This window comes from Coregonus clupeaformis, chromosome 23 (genome assembly GCF_020615455.1).
Source record: "Coregonus clupeaformis isolate EN_2021a chromosome 23, ASM2061545v1, whole genome shotgun sequence".
In the NCBI taxonomy this organism is placed as follows: Eukaryota; Metazoa; Chordata; class Actinopteri; order Salmoniformes; family Salmonidae; genus Coregonus; species Coregonus clupeaformis.
In genome coordinates this window covers 15,577,883-15,594,541 of record NC_059214.1, presented here as the reverse complement: position 1 = coordinate 15,594,541, position 16,659 = coordinate 15,577,883, and the positions used below count along the sequence as shown (strand labels likewise).

The 16,659-nt window shown below is 44.9% G+C and overlaps 1 protein-coding gene across 2 annotated transcripts in view; it reads left to right on the top strand.

The window, feature by feature from the left end:
• The window catches only part of LOC121536650 (double-stranded RNA-specific editase 1-like), a 174,461-nt gene that overhangs the window by 67,264 nt on the left and 90,538 nt on the right, over positions 1-16,659 (top strand). Inside the window, exon 3 of one of the 2 annotated variants that reach the window (XM_041844062.2) lies at positions 6,220-6,274. The exons of the other annotated variant lie outside the window; for it this stretch is intronic. The gene's annotated coding sequence lies outside the window, so the exon portion shown is untranslated. The remainder of the gene's footprint in view (positions 1-6,219; positions 6,275-16,659) is intronic. 2 annotated transcript variants of the gene reach the window in all.

The window sequence follows — 16,659 nt, the reverse complement described above, 5'->3', positions numbered from 1 at the left end:
GGTACCTTCAGGCGTTTGGAAATTGCTCCCAAGGATGAACCAAACTTGTGGATCTCTACAATTTGTTTTTCTGAGGTATTGGCTGATTTCTTTTGATTTTCCCATGATGTCAAGCAGAGGCACTGAGTTTGAAGGTAGGCCTTGAAATACACCCACAGGTACACCTCCAATTGACTCAAATGATGTCAATTAGCCTATCAGAAGCTTCTAAAGCCATGACATAATGTTCTGGAATTTTCCAAGCTTTTTAAAGGCACAGTCAACTTAGTGTATGTAAACTTCTGACCCACTGGAATTGTGATACAGTGAATTATAAGTGAAATAATCTGTCTGTAAACAATTGTTGGAAAAATTACTTGTGTCATGCACAAAGTAGATGTCCTAACTGACTTGCCAAAAACTATAGTTTGTTAACAAGAAATTTGTGGACTGGTTGAAAAATGAGTTTTAATGACTCCAACCTAAGTGTATGTAAACTTCCGACTTCAACTGTGTGTGTGTATATGTGTGTGTATATATATATATATATATATATATATAGCCAAGTTATCGTTATTCGTTGTGTATTTATTCCTCGTGTTCTTTTTGTTTTTTTCTCCATTGTAAGCATTTCACTGTCAGTTGTTTACGAAGCATCAAATTGGATGAAACCAGTTCAAAGTAGGGTGACCCAAGTATGAAAAAATGACTGTAGCTGGTGCATTGATAAAGTTTGATCTTAAAGTAACTGGTCCCCTCCCCCTGTGTCAAAACACTTGAATTCAGGAGGCAGGCATTACCAAGGATTTACTTCCGGCTTTATGCAACGCTACATGAAGTAGGACTTTCTATACACCAATGGTAGCTTCTTACCATATCTCATTTAAATATGTACCGCCTTAAAACCGTCATCACTTGTGCCCCTACGCCTTTGTTTTACAAACTGTAAGCTAGCTTCTAGTAGATACTGGTAACCTTTCATCTGTGGTGTGAATGTTTGTTGGCAAGCTACTTACCAGCATACTGGAAAAAGCCCACTGTGTTGTGACTGTATGCCATAGTGTAAAATTAACCTTTACACTATTTTCTGAAGAATGAAGACATCTGACAACAGTGGCTGCTTTTCATTTCGTGTGGACACGCTATAAAATTATAATAAAGTCACGCGTGTGCAGTGCACATTTCGAGTAAAGTTGCTTTATCAGTGTGGGAGAACATTCAATGGGTCTTGCCAGGAAGCTAATCCTGAAAACGGATGCCATCATTGACAGTGGATCTTGCCAGGGTTTACTAAAATTAACTTTCCGAGTTTGATAAGTTTCACGGTAGCCAACTTTTTGTTCACAACCAAATATTGCATACTACAAAATTAGTAATTAAAAAAACACTAGAAAACACATTGTAGAATGAGTTGATCACTATATCAACAAATTGATAGCATCAATTAATTTAACAAACATTTCCCTTTTCAAAAACATTGCATGCTACGTAGACAGGCTCCTGGCTATCCTCTTCAATGAGGTCACTCTTGATCCAGCACCATATGTGGGGAAGCTGTGCGAGCTCTCAATGCCAGGACCCCTGTCTGCCCAGTGTGTGAGGCCTGACAAGGATAGCTGGATTTGTCTCCTCCAATTTTGAGGGTGACTAAAGCCAAGTGGTTGACTGAAGCCTGCTTGATTTAAGTGGGGTACATGGGTCCCCCTCCCCCCCATTCCCATCAATCTCTTTATTTTGTTGCGTTTCCTAAAGACTAAGTAATTCACTTTTACGTGATATGATTGTTAATTTGTATTGTTTTTTTTAAAAGCATTCGGAAGGGAGGTGAGTGTTACAAATTGTACGAATCAATGGGGTCCTGCACACTGTAGGGTGGCCGGTTGCGTATATTAGGCTTAGAGAAAAAAATGCAGATGCCCAACCAGATTTTGAAATTGCACGTGGTGTATTCTGCTATTCTTACTCTTAATAGTAAGCTTGTTTGTTTGCTTGTTTGTCTGTAATGAAAATGTGCTCCGCAGAGAATGCATACCAATTCGTTTTACACCCAACACCCGTCTCCTCCCTCTCTCTCTCGAACCAGGGGATTGCAGCGTGATTTCATCATTCTTCACAATCAGATGACATGTTGGAGGTGGTATAATTACAGCTTTAGCTGATTTAATGGGCAAGCTATAATTCGGATGGGATACGGCGAGAGAGAGAGACTGGTTGAGAGTGTGCGTGTGAGAGTAGGCCTAAATGTATAAGCCTAAGATCACCATGCGCAATGCCAAGCGTCGGCTGGAGTGGTGTAAAGCTCGCCGCCATTGGACTCTGGAGCAGTGGAAAGGTGTTCTCTGGAGTGATGAATCACGCTTCACAAATCTGGGTTTGGCGGATACCAGGAGAACGCTACCTGCCCCAATGCATAGTGCCAGCTGTAAAGTTTGGTGGAGGAGGAATAATGGTCTGGGGCTGTTTTTCATGGTTCGGGCTAGGCCCCTTAGTTCCAGTGAAGGGAAATCTGAGCGCTACAGCATACAATGACATTCTAGACAATTCTGTGTTTTCAACTTTGTGGCAACAGTTGGGGGAAGGCCCTTTCCTGTTTCAGCATTACAATGACCCCGTGCACAAGGCGAGGTCCATACAGAAATGGTTTGTCGAGATCGGTGTGGAAGAACTTGACTGGCCTGCACACAGCCCTGAACTTAACCCCATCGAACACCTTTGGGATGAATTGGAACGCCGACTGCGAGCCAGGCCTAATCACCCAACATCAGTGCCCGACCTCACTAATGCTCTTGTGGCTGAATGGAACCAAGTCCCTGCAGCAATGTTCCAACATCTAGTGCAGGCTGTTATAGCAGCAAAGGGGGGGACCAACTCCATTTTAATGCCCATGATTTTGGAATGAGATGTTCCCTGAGCAGGTGTCCACATACTTTTGGTAGTGTATCTATCCGGCAAACATTAAGTTGTGAATTCCATATTGTAAATAGAACACCTGGTGCATGCTGCACAACAGTAGGTGACACACAAGGCTCCAGTCTCTCGTTGCTGTGTGTTACTAAACAAACACCACATGACTGGGGACTACCGATAAGCTTCATAATGAAAAATTGTTACCGGTGAAATGAAGAACGCAATCTTTATCTCCTAATGTATTGCACAAGTTGACTGCAGGTATTTACTTAAAGGAACTACAAATGTTCAGATGTATAAAAACATTGTTTTGACGGTATTGGAAAAACCATCCTGTGGCTTTTTCCAAATACCCGGTATACGGTATACCGCCCAAGCCTAGTGTACGCTTGTATAGGTGTGTGTGCCCGTGTGAATGTTGGGCGTTTTACTGTATTTATGCGTGCGTGCAGTGAAAACATTTTAGGTGTGTATGGGTGTTCACACATCATTTTCAATTGAGCCCATTCACCACCAGTGGTGTAGAAATCGCCTTGGCTGTGACACGACTCAGAATATAAATCATGTTGTATTTGTCACGTGCAGAATACAACGGTTGTAGGCTTAACTGTGAAATGCTTAATTACGAGCCCTTCCCAACGATGCAGAGTTAAAACAATAGTAAAAAGAAAAATGGTAACACGAAATATAAAATAGACAAGAATTTACCTATATACAGGGAGTACTAGTACCAGATCAATGTGCAAGTGTATGAGGTATTTGAGGTAGATATGCACATGAAGCAAGGTAAAATGATTAAGCATCAGGATAGATGATAATAATAAGAGTAAAATAAAGAACAGTGTCGCAGCAGCATATGATGAGAAAGTGTGTGTGTGTTTGTTGGGTTAGTGTATGTGAATGTGGGTTTTGTGTGAGAATGTCAGTAGTGTGAGTGTGTGTGTGTGTGTGTGTATTTTTATTTATTTATATATTTAAATATTTGAATCCTCTTCTGGATCATCCAAATGCACTCTAGCAAACTTCAGACGGGCCTGGACATGTACTGGCTTAAGCAGGGGGACACGTCTGGCACTGCAGGATTTGAGTCCCTGGCGGCGTAGTGTTTTACTGATGGTAGGCTTTGTTACTTTGGTCCCAGCTCTCTGCAGGTCATTCACTAGGTCCCCCCGTGTGGTTCTGGGATTTTTGCTCACCGTTCTTGTGATCATTTTGACTTCACGGGGTGAGATCTTGCGTGGAGCCCCAGATCGAGGGAGATTATCAGTGGTCTTGTATGTCTTCCATTTCCTAATAATTGCTCCCACAGTTGATTTCTTCAAACCAAGCTGCTTAGCTATTGCAGATTCAGTCTTCCCAGCCTGGTGCAGGTCTACAATTTTGTTTCTGTGTCCTTTGACAGCTCGTTGGTCTTGGCCATAGTGGAGTTTGGAGTGTGACTGTTTGAGGTTGTGGACAGGTGTCTTTTATACTGATAACAAGTTCAAACAGGTTCCATTAATACAGGTAACGAGTGGAGGACAGAGGAGCCTCTTAAAGAAGAAGTTACAGGTCTGTGAGAGCCAGAAATCTTGCTTGTTTGTAGGTGACCAAATACTTATTTTCCACCATAATTTGCAAATAAATGCATAAAAAATCCTACAATGTGATTTTCAGGATTTTTTTTTCTCAATTTGTCTGTCATAGTTGACGTGTACCTATGATGAAAATTACAGGCCTCTCATCTTTTTAAGTGGGATAACTTACACAATTGGTGGCTGACTAAATACTTTTTTCCCCCACTGTATATAGTATTGTGAGTGTTTAAGATCAGTGCAGATATTCCTGGTAAACATTAATTAACTATTTAGCAGTCTAATGGCTATTTAGCACTTAAGGCTTGGGTATAGAAGCTGTATCGGAGCCTGTTGGTCCTACAGCCAATGCGCCGGTGCCGTTTGCCGGATTGTATCAGAGTGAGCAGTTTGGCTTGGGTGGCTGGAGTCTTTGGCAGTTTTTCAGGCCTTCCTCTGACACCGCCTAATATAGAGGTCCTGAATGGCATGGTGCTCTCAATGGTGCAGCTGTATAACTTTTTGAGGAGCCGAGGGCCCATGCCAAATCTTTTCACCCTCCTGACTGTTGTGCCCTCTTCACGACTGTGCGGGTGTATGTGGACCATGTTAAGTCCTTAGTGATCTGGACTCCAAGGAACTTGAAGCTCTCGACCCGCTCCACTACAGCCCTGTGGATGGGGGCGTGCGCTCCCCTCTTTCTTCTGTAGTCCATGATCAGCTCCTTGGCCTTACTGACGTTGAGGGCGAGGTTGTTGTTATCATGGCACCACAATGCCAAGTCTCTGATTTCCTCTCCGTTGGTGATCAGGCCTACCGCCGTCATGTCGTCAGTAAACTTGATGATGGTGTTGGAGTCATGCATGGCCACGCAGTCGTGGGTAAACGGAGTGAGGGGCCCCCTTGTTGTGGGTCACCGTGGTGGAGGTGTTGTTGCCTACCCTCACCACCTGGGGGCGGCCCGGCAGGAAGTCCAGGATCCAGTTGCAGAGGGAGGTGTTCAGTCCCAGTGTCCCCAGCTTGGTAATGTTTGTTGAGGGGACTATAACCCATTCTGACGTGTTGACAGCGCCGGGTGAAAAACACTTGTTTGCTACAATATGGCTATACATTTTACATTTTAGTCATTTAGCAGATGCTCTTATCCAGAGCGACTTACAGTTAGTGCATACATTATTATTTTTCATACCCCCTGTGGGAATCGAACCCACAACCCTGGTGTTGCAAACGCCATGCTCTACCAACTGAGCTACATCCCTGCCGGCCATTCCCTCCCCTACCCTGGACGACGCTGGGCCAATTGTGCGCCGCCCCATGGGTCTCCCGGTCGCGGCCGGCTACGACAGAGCCTGGATTTGAACCAGGATCTCTAGTGGCACAGCTAGCACTGCGATGCAGTGCCTTAGACCACTGCGCCACTCGGGAGACTATGTCCCAAATGATGCCGGATTCTATATAAAGTGCAGTACTTTGGACCAGGGACCAAAAGTAGTGCTCTATGTAGGGATTAGGGTGCCATTTGGGACGCAATTTATGTCTCCAGTGATGTGCAAACTCAGTACAGTCAATCTCATTTAAGATTTAATTTGCAGTCTTAACGGCACATTCGTTGAATTTGGAGCTGTTAAAATAACACCAAGGTCCATTGGATACTGGCTTCTGCGTTTTCCGATGAGGCAGTGTTATGTATGCACTGAATGTACAATGGTGTTATACAAGGCTTGCTCATCCTAACTGTTCTCTTTCTCTCCCCTGCCCTCTCTCGCTCTCTTTCTCTCAGTAAACGCAGAGTGAACTCCAAAGAAGTAACTTCCAGCTCTCACCCCTTTCTCACGGTAGGTCCACTTTTCTATTATAGATTATCCTACCACTGCTTAGGGTAGGCAGTGTTTACCCCACTCTGCTTAAAAGTTTGCTTGTCTAGAAGTATCCGTTTCTCCCCTTTCTCCGTTATTTACAGAGTGTGGTGTCATCAAGAGAATGTCTCTTTTGCAAAACAGACCTTTGAATTCCTACCACAGTGCTCAGATAATGTTAAGTGCTTTGACTGTGATGTTGTGCCTGCTGTATATTGGGACAGAACTAGTAACAACTTTGCAAAACATCCCGTCTCCCCTCCCTCCTAAATTGCCTTAGGGGGTTGTGACTGGGTGATGTTTTCCCCAGTGCGCCGTGTGATAGTTTCCACTGCCGATACACCATTACTCTATCGATCACGGCTGACTGCGGCGGTGGTGTGTGTGTGTGGTATGTCCCTGGCTCTCGTTTGTGACGTCTGCCCTCAATTGCTCCATTGCGTCAAGTGCAATCTTGCTACCTCACACCCTGTACCAGAACAGATGGTGTAATGATAACATTACATTCTTGGGTTACTCTCCCTTTTTGTATATGTGTGAGTGTGCCTGTGTGTTTTCTCATCTGTGTGTTTTTTCGCTCACGTGTGGATGTGCAACTAGTAGGCCTTTTAAAGCTCAAAGAATGTGTTTTTATGTCTGAGGCCCTCCGGTGTGAGAGACTAGAAGCCTGGAGTGTGTCCCGCCCTACGGCAGAAAAGACACACACCACTTGCCTGGCTACCCAGACTCTTTGCTCAGGCCAAACGCCGGAGTACCTCCCTGACCCTTCACCGAATGCGAACCCTCGGGACCATCTGATTGGACCAGAAACTGATGGGTTGGGCCAGAACACATGTGTGTAAAGCGGTGGTTTGAAAATACCATGCCCCTCGTCACCACAAATGACTTAAACGATGGTAGTCTGACTAAAGTATGTAGCGACAGAGCAGCGGAAGAATTGAATGTGAGTCGTCAGGCTAACACACCACATGGAGCCTGTATTTGACCTTGGAGAGAGAGGGGGCATCGGGGGAAGAAGGGAAATGGAGAGAGGGGGATGAAAGGACACTATCAAGAGTAAGAAGAGGGGAGAGGGAGCGAGTGGATGGATCTGATGCCCTACATCTCTACACAGGGAGTGTGCGTTCTCCTTGGATATCAGTGGTTTAAAGAAACACTACTGTCAGAGGAAATTAGCTGTGCTGGTGAGTAGACTTGGGCGGTATACCGTATACCGGGGTATTTTGAAATACCCACAGTATGTTTTGCTTCGTGACGTCACTATTCGTTGTTGTGTAGCGCAAGAGAGGTGACCTCCCCGAGTGGCGCAGTGGTCTAAGGCACTAGAGATCCTGGTTCGAATCCAGGCTCTGTCGTAGCCGGCCGCGACCGGAAGACCCATGGGGCGGCGCACAATTGGCCCAGCGTTGTCCAGGGTAGGGGAGGGAATGGCCGGCAGGGATGTAGCTCAGTTTGCAACGCCAGGGTTGTGGGTTCGATTCCCACGGGGGGCCAGTATGAAAAATAATAAAATGATGTATGCACTCACTTAACTGTAAGTTGCTCTGGATAAGAGCGTCTGCTAAATGACTAAAACGTAAAAAATGTGATCAAGTTACACTTGAAATTCACTACTAATGTTTGGCAGCTAAATATCTTATAACTATCTCAGATGTGCCAAATAAGTTCTTCAGCTATGCATTTGTTTTGCTAACTTGCTAGTTAAGTGTCTAGCTTGCAAGATCACGCTTCTTGGTTACGTCAGAGACAATCAGTCCCCTCCTGGATCAAGATCGCTGCTATCTAATATTTGTTTTGTGCGTGCAGCAAACTGTGAGTACCCTTTTGAGATAGTTGTACAACTTTATGAACTGGGTTGTCTGTCCTTGCAATTAGTTTATGTTCGTTTGGATAGAAACAGCGACCCTTTGTAATACCGTATACCCTGGTATGGTACGGGAACAGTATGAAGGGATAAACATCTGGACACCGCCCAACCCTACTGGTGAGAGGATTTATGTGCATATGCGTGTGTATAGCCTGCACGCATGTGTGGCTGTATCCCTGTATGTACATCAAAGCTGTTTAATTCCAGTCCTGGAGGTCCAGAACACCCCTGATTGCAATTAACTATGAGGTAGAAACAAAAAAGTGTTTCAGCCCTTCCGGACTGGAATTGGCGCTGATATACAGATAACATAAACAATGTGTCTTTGAACTTGACGTGTCCTCTCCCGTTCCAGGTATCTCTCACCTAGAGCAGTGGTTTCCAACCTGTCCTCAAGCTTTTGGTGTTCCCCAGAACAGAAAAGGTTGGGAGCAGCTGACCTAGAGAGCTTTTCAGCCCACTCCCTAAACCCCACCACCCCCTCTCGTCTCCACATCCAGTCACCGCGTCCAGTCACTACATCACCAGTCACCAGAAAGGGCAGCCAAGGACGTGCTAACCGCTAGCCAGGCTAGCCAGGGCAGCAGAATGCCAAGCTCAGCAGGGACAGCCCAATGCAATCTGTCCCTGCCGGAACCCATGTCAGGCCAATACACATCAAAGTCAACTCTATCAACCTGGTGTTCAAGTCTCACACTGATCCCAAACCTGTCACATATTGGCAGTGGCACAACAGAGTACACACCGTGTAGTACAGGGTTGTTGTGGCATTATTATGGTTTTTGGCGTTTTAGATACTAACCCCTGGTTTTGATTAGTATGTCCATAAATCGTTATTTTATCATTACATCTACGTGTGTTTGTTATGAGTGAGATATTGGTAGTGTTATTTGGAAGAGAAGAGTTTGAGAATGTGTGTTTGGGACAGTGAGACATTGAGGGGAGAGAGATGGCCACAGAATGACTTGGGGCCAGACAGTGCGGTCATACACCCAGCTGTGTGTGTGTGTCAGTGTGTGTGTGTGAGAAGAACAATATGTTGTCAATGTTGCAAACTTTTTTCAAGGAAAGTAGCTGTTGGTTGCTCCATTTGTCACTAGATGACGTCATGACATGATGTCATAATGTTAATATACGCATTAAAAATGTATTTAATTGTTTTATGCTTATGCTGGTCTCACTCAATAAAAAATGATCCAAAGCAAAACTAAATAGAACGTTTGAAGGAGGAACCGATTTTAAATAATTAAGCAGCACAGGAAAAAAACAGAAGGTAGATAACGTTTTTAGAAAATAAATACATTTTTATTTATTTATTGGAGAGCTTTGGTATCATTTAAAAACAACGAACCAATGTAATAACGTCACTTGCTGCAGCAGTGGGGAGAGGACCTAGAGGCTAGAGCGGAGAGAGGCGGGGAAGGGGAGCAAATGACGGGTGCACACACAGGCAGCAGCCGGCGGAGGCACACACAAACAAGGAAGTTACTAAATCAACAAAAACTTCGGTGGAGGGGTCTGAAAACGTTCAAGATTTAGCAACAAAGTCGCTAAGTTGGCAACACTATATTGCGCTGTTTTTATAATACTAACCTCCTACTTGAAAGAGGGGATCAAAATGAAACAATGCAACAGTTTGTTCCCCACAGGAGATGATTACACATGCATGAATGCATGCACGCGTTATGAAAATTTGGCGCTGGACAACGTGACCTGCAAGATTTAAAATTACCGGACATTTGACAAATTTACCGGACATCCATATGCGTTAGGTGTGTAATGCATTAGGGCGTCCACCCACGGGGCTCAAAATCTAATTTAGATTATTGTAATTCATTTTAACCGAATAGAACTTAGCCTGCAAAGTTGTAATAAAGTTAAATGATGTTCTTATACCAACATGACAGGTTTTATTGAAAAGCAAAACATTGCCCGTTGCGTCGTCATCCCAGCTATAAATCATTTTTAAAAAGAAAAAAACATTATCCTACCACTGCTTAGGGTATTATTATATGTGTATAATATAATTTGCTAAAGAGCTGTCCTTTAGGCTATTTGTATGAACATTTTAATTGATAAAACACAGCTGTTTTCAAACACAATCTAGGCCTCTCCAATTTAAATTTAGTCTGGCTTGAACATTTGAATTATGCTTAATAGATTGTAACTCAAGGACCGGCCGGTCATGGCTAGAAGGGATCCAGCTTTTGTAAAATGTATGTCAGATTCGACTTTGTAGCAGGTTAGGATAATTAGGTTAAGGTTTGGAAAAGGGTTAGGGTTAGCTAAAATGCAACTTTTGATGTTAATTTGACAACGCTGGAACCCTTCTAGCCATGACTGGACCGGCCCGCCCCACTCCTGCTGTGATTCAGCACCACAGCAGTGGAAAGAGGACACTAGGCAGCCACAAAATGAAGTAATTATAAAACTGATGTTGGACAATCAAATTCGATATTTAAATAAACTAAATTCGTTAAGGCTGGTTCATTGAGAGAAAGCTTATTTTACAATGCTCCTGTGAAACGAGGCTCGCGCCATGCATTTATGAAAGCACTTCTTTCCAAAGCACACTGGAAATGGGGATAATCAACACAATCTTTGCCAGTTTTGCCCAGTCTAAATACTCTTAGCTGAAGTCCCTTATGAGGACCTTGCCCCTTTTGTGTGAGTAAAAATAGAAACGCACACAATGACACTAATTTCCAAGCTGCTTGAGGATTTATTAGCCTATGAAGTATATTTGCCTTTGAAGTTGGAGCACAACGACTGGTATTTCCATCAATAAATAAATAGTATTATTTTGCAGTGTAATTGTATTATTTCTGGACATTGTGGGACAAAAAAATTTAAAGGGGGGGTCCAAAAGCCGGCATTTACCGGCTAACGGAAACCCTTGCGTGGGCACACACACGTGCACCTACATCCTCTCCTGGCTACCACACACAGTCAAACACAGGACCAGGTTCTTATTTAATCCAGCAACAGAAATATGAACTGAGAGGTTGGATTGCTGCAATGCATATTTGTGTACCACTCTGCTATACTGATAATGTTTCTGGCTGGGGGCTTTTGTGCACTGGGTCTCTTCCAGGGGTGAAAGTAATCCGGTATGGCGTCCTGGCAAAATAAATAGCGGGGTACGATGTACCGGTAAAACATGAGCAATGTGGTGTGTGTGTGTGTATATACGCTACAAATTGCGCTGTGGTTCGACAAGAACACAGAACTTTTTCCCAAGACAGAGTTGACTTGTCGAGACTGACCCACACGGACAGCAGTAGACCCATCAATTCAGGCTAAAAGTGTAGGCACAATGACAATCACCAATTTTTGGTGTTTTAACAAATATTTATTTCCATTAATCATTCCTCTCTATCGTGTTCCTCCTATTTCTCTCTCCCTCCTACAGTGCCTTCAGAAAGTATTCACATCCATTGACTTGTTCCACATTTTGTTGTTAAAGCTTGAATTGAAAATGGATTAAATTGAGATGTTGTGTCACTGGCCTACACACAATACCCCACAATGTCAAAGTGAAATTCTGTTTAAAAAAAAAAAGAAAAGCTGAAATGTCTTGAGTCAAGTATTCAACCCCTTTTTTATGGAAAGCCTGCAGTGCCTTCAGAAAGTATTCATACCCCTTGACTTATTGTTACAGCCTGAATTCAAAATATATTTGTTCTCACCCTTCTACACTCAATATCCCATAATGCCAAAGTGAAAACATGTTTTTAGATGTTTTAGCACATTTATTGAAAATGAAATCTCTTTTACATAATTATTCACACCCCTTAGTCAATACACCTGGATTGTACAATATTTGCACATTATTCTTTTTAAAGTTCTTCAAGCTCTGTCAAGTTGGTTGTTGATCATTGCTAGACAGCCATTTTCAAGTCTTGCCATTAGATTTTCAAGCCGATTTTAAGTCCAAACTGTAACTAGGCTATATATACTCCAGTGTATATTTGCGCTTGTGTTTTAGGATATTGTCCTGCTGAAAGGTGAATTTGTCTCCCAATGTCTGTTGGAAAGCACACTGAACCAGGATTTTGTTTGTGCTTAGCTCTATTCCGTTTATTTTTATCCTAAGAAACGTCCTAGTCCTTGCCGATGACCAGCATACCCATACAATGATGCAGTCACCACCATGCTTGTAAATATGAAGTGGTACTCAGTGATGTTGAGTAAAAGAGATAGCTGTATTTCATTTTCAGTCGATTCTGAACATATTTTCACTGTCATTATGGGGTATTGTGTGTAGATAGGTGAGAGGAAATCTATTTAATCCATTTAAAATTCAGACTAACACATCAAAGTTTGGAATAAGTTAAGGGTTATGAATAGTTTCTGAACGCACTGTATTGTCTCAATGCATTTTAAATTTACCTCACGCTCAGCGTCCCTCTCTTTCTCTGTGCCCTTTCCTTCCCTATTTCTTGCTGTTCCTACATCCTTCCTCTCCTACATCTTCTCCTCTCTTGCCCGCTCTCATTTTTCTCCCTCCCTCTCCTTTGCACCAGTCCTCTCCTCTATTTGTGTATGCACCCCATCCTCCATCGAGTCAACGTTGTTGCCATAGAGCAGAGGTGTCAAACTAATTTTGCCCCGGAGGCCGCATTCGGTCTTCAACGAGGTCTGGAAGGCCGCACTGAATGTTGGTTATAGTAAAAATGTGCCAAAAATTGTCCTCTATCCATAGTTTTTTGAATTTCCAATGCTCCCTGACTGTCTAGCGCTTATTTCATGTTTATAAAAAAAATACTTTTAGAATAAGGCTGTAACTTAACAAAATGTGGAAAAAGTCAAGGCGTCTGAATACTTTACGAATGCACTCTATCATTGAACTAGCAATTTTAAGTGTGCGCCACATGTTTTTTATTTTATTGTACCTTTATTTAACTAGGCAAGTCAGTTAAGAACAAATTCTTATTTACAATGACGGCCTACACCGGCCAAACCCAGACGACGCTGGGCCAATTGTGCACCGCCCTATGGGACTTATCCCTTGCATGTGTCTGCCTTTCTCAAAGGGCTCACACAAACAGTGTGTAATGACGCTCCAGGAGAGTGAGGATCCATTTGCAGTTTTATTACAATCTTGGTCGTACAAACAGAGTCAATCGCCAGCAGACACAACAGTAGGGATAAGGCAACTCGGAATCCAGGTACAGGCATAAGGTCAGTGCAGGCAGCAAGCTACAACAATCAGTCCAGTAAAGAATGTAGTCCAAGGCAGACAGCAAACAATCAAGGAGGGAAAAACAGTCCAGAGTAAATCCACGGGTAGACAGACACAGGCGAAAACGCACAGCAATGAACACCAGGGCTAACAAGACTTCGCAAAGAGAGAGAGTTAGAGAGCACCTAAATAGTCTACTGATGGGAGTCAGGTGCAACGGTAATCAGAGCCAGGTATGTGGGAAATGAAGTTCAGGGGTTTAATACTCAGGAGAGGGTTCCCTCTGGTGGTGAGCAGGAGGAACAGCGGGAGTCTCATTTGTGACAGAGCCCCCCCCCCCCTGCGAGCGGCTCCTGACGCGAAAAGGCGAACGACGCCGGGTCTTCCTCGAGGTCGAGGGGCCGGTTTCTCCGGGTGCGTCCTATGGAACTCAGTCATGAGTGCGGGGTCGAGTATGTCCTCTGTATTAACCCAGGATCGCTCTTCCGGTCCGTACCCCTCCCAATCCACCAGATATTGGAGGAGCCTGCCCCGGCGTCTGGAATCGAGTAGATCTCGAACCTGATATGCCTCCTCGCCGTCCACCAAGATGGGTGGGGGGCCCTGATCACTGGTCTGCTCCTCCTCCTCCGCTCTCGGACCACCAGCGGGTTTGAGAAGTGATACATGAAAAGTGGGAGAGATACGATAATTAGAGGGTAATGCCAAACGGAAGGAAACTGGTGTAATCTGTTTAACAATTTGAAAGGGGCCTACATACCTGGGACTGAGTTTCTTGCAAGGAAGTCTGAGGCGTAGGTCTCGAGTGGATAGCCAGACCCATTGACCTGGAGTATATTCGGGATTGGGGCGACGGTGACGATTGGCCTGCAACTTCTGTCTCCTGACAGCACGTAGCAGGTGGGTGTGAGCCTGACTCCAGATGTCCTCGCTTCTCTGGAGCCAGTCGTTGACAGAGGGTACCTCGGTGGGTTCCCCTGACCAAGGAAATAGGGGAGGTTGGAAGCCCATTACACATTGGAATGGAGTTAAACCGGTGGAGGGTTTCTGGAGTGAGTTCTGTGCATACTCCGCCCACATGAGGAATCGACTCCAGTCTGCTTGGTTCTGATGACAGTAGGTTCTGAGAAACCGGGTGACCTCCTGATTGAGGCGTTCTGTCTGACCATTAGATTGTGGGTGATATCCTGACGTGAGGCTAATGTTGATGTTGAGTTGTTGGAAGAATGCTGACCATACTCTGGATGTGAATTGGGGCCCCCGGTCCGACACGATGTCCTCAGGCAGGCCATAGAAGCGAAACACAAGGTTGCACATGAGTTCGGCTGTTTCCAATGCAGTAGGCAGTTTGGGAAGTGGAATCAACCGGCAGGCCTTGGAGAAGCGATCTATGACAGTGAGTATTGTGGTGTTCCCATTGGACTTGGGAAGATCGGTAATAAAGTCTATGGCAAGATGGGACCATGGTCGGTGGGGAACTGGCAGTGGTTGCAGTAGGCCCGATGGTAGTTGTCTGAGATGTTTGCTTGTGTTACAGGTGGTGCATTCGTTAATGAATTTTATTGTGTCTGCCCGCAAGGTTGGCCACCAAAAACTGTTCTGAAGCAGGTGAACAGTGGCAGCGATTCCAGGATGACCGGAGCTGAGTACGGAGTGAACTTGCTGTAGCACTTTCTGACAGAGATCTTGAGGTACAAAAGTTTTGTTAGGGGGGCATTCGGGAGGAGGGGTCTTTTGTGAATTGGCCTGGGTGAGCTCTGTCATGATGTCCCACTGAATAGGGGCCACGATTAATGACTCAGGAAGCAGGGTTTCCTTGGATTCAGTGGGAACTACACCGTCGTGTTGGCGTGACAATGCGTCTGCTTTGGTGTTCTTTGAACCGGGACGATAGGTAACGGTGAAGTCAAATCGTGTAAAGAAGAGAGCCCACCTCGCTTGTCTGGGATTCAGTCTCTTGGCAGATCGCAAGTATTCCAGATTCTTGTGGTCAGTTAGAATCACAAACGGGTGTTTAGCTCCCTCCAGCCAATGACGCCACTCCTCCATAGCTGCTTTCATGGCCAACAGTTCTCGGTTACCGACGTCGTAGTTCTGTTCGGCTGGACTAAGTTTGCGGGAGTAATAGGCGCACGGATAGAGCTTGAGTGGGGATCCGTGCCGCTGTGAGAGGATGGCTCCAATGCCCGTATTAGAAGCGTCCACCTCAACTATAAACGGGATTTCAGGATTAGGGTGGTGGAGGATGGGGGCCGATGTGAAACGTGACTTGAGTTCTGCGAAAGCCTCCTGTGCTGTAGTTGACCAGGTGAGGTGTCGTGCATTTCTCTTAGTCATAGAGGTTAAGGGAGAGGCTACCGAGCTGAAATTCCTGATGAAGCGTCGGTAGAAGTTAGCAAATCCCAAGAAGCGTTGTAACTCCTTTAAGGTTACTGGCAATGGCCAGTCTAGAACGGCCTTGACCTTCTTCTCGTCCATGGCGACTCCTTCCTGGCTGATGATGTAGCCCAAGAAAGACGTGGAAGTCTGGTGAAATTCGCACTTCTCTGCTTTGGCGTATAATTGGTGATCAATGAGTCGTTGTAATACTGTTCTCACGTGTTGCACGTGTTCCTCATAGGTGTTGGAATAGACGAGAATGTCATCGATGTAAACAATTACCCAACGATTAAGCATGTCCCGAAAGACGTCATTGATAAACGACTGAAATACGGACGGACTATTGGACAGCCCGAAAGGCATAACCAAATACTCATAGTGCCCAGTGCTGGTAGAGAAGGCTGTCTTCCATTCATCACCGTCCCGGATGCGAATGAGATTGTAGGCGCTGCGGAGGTCCAGTTTGGAGAAGTACTTGGCTTTGCGGAGTTGTTCTAGGGCAGCTGGTACCAGCGGTAAAGGATATCGAAACTTGACGGTGATGTCGTTGAGACCCCGGTAGTCGATACAAGGGCGTAGGCCACCGTCTTTTTTTTAACAAAGAAGAAGCCAGAGGCTGCAGGTGATGTCGACGTTCTAATGAACCCCTTCGAAAGTTCCTCCTCGATGTAGTTGTTCATGGCTTCTGATTCGGGTTGTGATAGAGGGAAGATTCGGCCCTTAGGTGGTGTTGTGCCTGGTAATAGTTCGATGGAACAGTCGCTTGATCGGTGGGGAGGGAGTTCCATCGCCTTGGTCTTGCTAAAAGCTTCGATGAGGTCAGAGTATTCAATGGGAAGAGTGGAGAAAAGGACCGGCTCGTCCTTTAGCGTGACGGTCTGAATGGAGAGTGAAGGGCTGCCAGTTAAGCATTTGGAGTGACATGACGGGTCC